Genomic DNA, 4,221 nt, shown 5'->3' with positions numbered 1-4,221 from the left:
TCTAGGGACGATTTGTCTGAGAATATTGTGTTATTTGTGTTGCAAATTTCTTTCCATATTTTTATTAGTGAAGTTAGAATTGTATTATTTTTCAATAGTAATGATGAATTAATTTTGAATACTTTAATAATAAGAAATTAATAATCATTAACTGCAATAATAAATTTTCTTGAGGGACATTCTAACAATAATTTCAACTATAAACAAATAGAAGAGGTAAGGAACGTACCGTCAAGTGGACATTCTTTTCTTCTCATTGTTTATTGCGAATGAGAGCAATATTCGCCCCCCTGTTGAGGAACGCCGTTGTCATATTGACATCGCCCAACATTGCTGCCACTCTAAGCAAATTCTCTGCCACTAGTGTTTCACCTATTTTACTTTTTCCCTCTTTAAGATGTTGTTCTAACCGAGAAGAATTGGGTAAACCATTTCCAACTGCAGAAGCAAATAGAAGCAAGCTTTTCTGTTTTTCTGATTCACACTTGTTCATAAGTAATTCAGCTATTGTCACAGTTGTTTCACCGTCTGCTTGAGCTGCAAAATCGAGGGCTATTTTGTCGTCGCTATCGCGTTCTTTCAATGAATGGGCTCCCTTCTGAAGAAGAAATTGGACAATTCTCTGAAGGCCTCCACTTGCAGCTTTATGCAGTTCTATTTGACCCAACACATTTGCTTCCCCAACATAATTCTTAAGTTCATGTTCTGAAATATGCCGAAGAACCCCTTTCACCATTTTTACGTTGCCTCTAGCAGCAACCACGTGCAAAGGAGTTGTTTGGCTTTAATCTTTGACAAAAACTCTATTTGTAGCTTCTCTTGAATTCATTAAAATGTATAAAACATAGGTATCATCGTGAGGTCCAGCTACTGCATAATGTATCGCTGTTGTCCATCACGATCCTTGCTATATATCAGATCTCTCTTATTCTATAAAATCATACAACAAAGCTCCACCTGTCTAAGGAAAGGTACGACATGAAGCGTGTTTCTTCCATATTTATCACCCACTAGTATTTTACCCCAGTTTGGACTTCCTTGTTTCTTATCAAGTAGCAGTTTCTCAATAATTCGCAATGCGACGTCCTGGTCTTCACCGTCAGTAGCGTAGTGAAGTGCAGTCTTTCCTTCATCGTCTCCCACAAATGGATCAACTCCTCCATCATCCAACAGCTTCTGAACGAGATCAACATACCCCATTTGGGAACTCTCGCGTAAATACACTGAGAGATCTTTCAACTCCCCAAAATAAGATTCCGATTGGATGCACAGTGACAGCATCCACGAGATCAAATTTGCAGGGACACCGTGATGAACACTATAAGTAAATACCATCTCTTCACCACCGTTCCTGTTGGAATAGACAAAGTCATCGGAATAGACCAAGTCCATGTCATTTTTCTATTGCAACTAAAACTGCAGTTAACTCTATCATGTGTGTGCATGATAGAATAAGTCTTCAAACACATGGCAAGGTTGTTAAGTGTTAGTGTTGTTACATTACACCATCCACATGTACACTCTAGACTTTTCATTTGTAGCTAGAAGTCCTCTATTTATAGAAGCTATCTAATCTGTATTATTGTACAACTAGATTAATAAAATAGTTTGTTATCTGCTATGACCACTTTGTTTTTTGTTTGTTATATTTTTTAATAGTTCCTGGCATCCAGCGAGCCTGCGCGTCCTTTAATAGTGTCCTCTCGTATTGCTGAAAGTAGAACTGGAACAATCTCATCATGCCTGCCCATCAATGCACAGTGAAGCGGAGTCCAACCCTAAAGTCTTCGGTTGTCAAACTTACGTTGTGAGAGATGAGGAGTGTGCACATTTGGTGGTCACTACCCCAAGCAACATAATGAAGTGGAGTCCATTCCGGTGTATGACACGCAAATCCCACCCAAGAAACAATTAAATTGGTATCATCATTTGTTGCAGAGGGTTGTAAGCCACTTGCTAGGAGCCATTTTACCACATGTATATAGTCTTCCTTTGCGGCCCAAAGAAAAAGATGGTTAAAATATCAAGCTTGACTTTACAGCTAAAAACTGGGAGCAATTGCTTACGTAAAACTTCATCAACCCGCTTAAAATCGTTGTTTGCCTCTTCTGCCTCTACTCTAAAGCGTTGATCTGATAACTCTTCTAAGGTGTTTCCTAAAGCATCGTAGGCTATACTAAACAACAATTCCAGAGATGAATCAGCATGTGTCACCACTTTACCAAATAAGTTGGAGCACAGAATATAGAATGTTAGCCAGGCCATGGTTTCAACATCCCCTCCAGATTCTCAAAACATCTTGAAATGCTCTATCATGTCACTCGTGTGGGTGAGTTTTTCTAGAAACACATCTATAATATATTCTTCCTCTAAATGTTCATTCTTGACCATCAAGGCTTTAAGAGACATTTCGGTGTGGGCTAGCAAGGCTTTCAAAGACTGTTGAATGCCAGAGACTTCCAAAGAAGAGTGTGATCTACTCCGTGCATGCAAACTCTACCACTCTCTAGCGATTGCACTCACTACTTCACTTGCCGCTCTCATTTCATCACGGCCTTCTGCCTTGCATCCGACCAACTACTGCAGGAGCAGCTACAAGAATAATATTTATTTATTATTTAGGGGTACTTTGATGTTTTAGGGTATATTTTAATATTTTTTTTTATCATTTAGTAAATGATTGATGTTTTAGGGCATATTTTAATGTTTTAGAGCATACTTTGATGTTTTGTTAAAGGATTGAATGAAACCTTTAGAGTCTGGTGGTTGCCAAAAACAATTTTTAACTATTTGTCATTGTTTATATATTTCTCCAAAATCGATCGTTGGAGATTAGAGGATTTGCTTTTCTTTTTTGTGGGAAGAAGGCCGAGATATTGTAAAAATTATTTTTACTCTACCCTGAATAGATGAAATAAATAACATTGTGGTGGTTTCCTGTTACTTAGTTTATACTTTGTTCACACTACAAATTGATTAGAGACGCATATCATATTTATTGGTTTTTGAATAAAATAGTAGTGGCATTTTTTTTTTTTGGTAGAAGTTATTGCTATAGGAAGCCAGACTCACACAAGAATCTCTGGGAGTTAAATTGGGCAGAAATTCCTTTTGCTCACATGAACACCATGTGAAGTGGCCTAAGTGTGGTGGAGAGTAGGTAGGAGGAATGTATAGTACTTTCTTCATGGTCATTTGTAGGAACGAGCGATAATTTGAAGAAACATGTGTTTGGTAAGGCAACATCCCTATGTGCTTGCCATGAATGAATAGATGTAACTTGTAAGGAGTTGTTTGTATTTGCTATTTTTTCCTATAGTCTTCTCCAATTTCTTCTCTCCATCTCATAGGGAAGCTATTATAGAATTTATTCTTGTTATCTCCTTATCATATTGGCATCAGAGTGACACAAGGTCTTGTTGGGAAGTGTATGTCTGCAGAAGAATCACAGGTGGAAGCTGAGGCTCACACCATGCCCCCAAAAAGTATGTCTCCAGATGCCATCAAAAAGATGATGGAGGAACTTCTAGAAGAGAAGTTAAAGGAGTTCAAGGAGTCCAGTGACAAAGATAAGGAGAATGAGATCGAAGAAGGTGCTAGTGGAGATGAAGAAGGAGAACAGCACCAGGATCCACCAATAGAATTGCTTGTAGATGAAAAGGCATTCATTGATGCTTTAAAGTCAATAAGAGGAGATGTTATTGATCGAATACCTACATATGGAGGTAGTCTCAATAGTGAGGAAGTGATTGAATGGATTGAAGCAATCACCAATCACTTTGCGATGAATGAAGTTCCAAAGAATGATAGGGTGAGGATTGCAAAAGGAAAGCTGAGAGGACTTGCTCTCTCTTGGTGTAATTATATTCAAGGAGAAAGGATACAAAATAATAAAATTCTAATTTCTTCATGGGAAGTGATGAAGGCAAAAATTAAGGCACAATTTCTACCTACAGATCATGAGGTGCAGTTGTTCAAAAAATTGCAAAGCTTGGAGCAGCGAGAGATGGACATGAATGCCTATATAGAGGAATTCCATAGGTTAACTCTTAGGGCAAAGAAATAAGAGGAGGAACTAGAAAGAGTGGCTAGGTATTTAAATGGTTTGAGAATGAGCATACAAGAGGAGATTAGCCTCTTGGCTCTAGATACATTGGGGAAGTGTTTTCAACTTGCTCTTGAAGTTGACGAGAAGCTGCAGAGCAAGGGTGATCAGTAACA

The 4,221-nt window shown here is 38.2% G+C and overlaps 1 pseudogene; it reads right to left on the bottom strand.

Annotated features, from left to right (window-relative positions):
- Window positions 1-253: 253 nt before the first annotated feature.
- Window positions 254-1,392, bottom strand: LOC149554053 (uncharacterized; annotated as a pseudogene).
- Window positions 1,393-4,221: the final 2,829 nt, after the last annotated feature.

Source organism: Cupressus sempervirens, chromosome 6 (genome assembly GCF_028749045.1).
Source record: "Cupressus sempervirens isolate cs-2001-9-10 chromosome 6, ASM2874904v1, whole genome shotgun sequence".
Lineage (NCBI taxonomy): Eukaryota > Viridiplantae > Streptophyta > Pinopsida > Cupressales > Cupressaceae > Cupressus > Cupressus sempervirens.
Note: the sequence above shows the minus strand (reverse complement) of the source record. Positions and strands in the feature narration are given on the sequence as shown.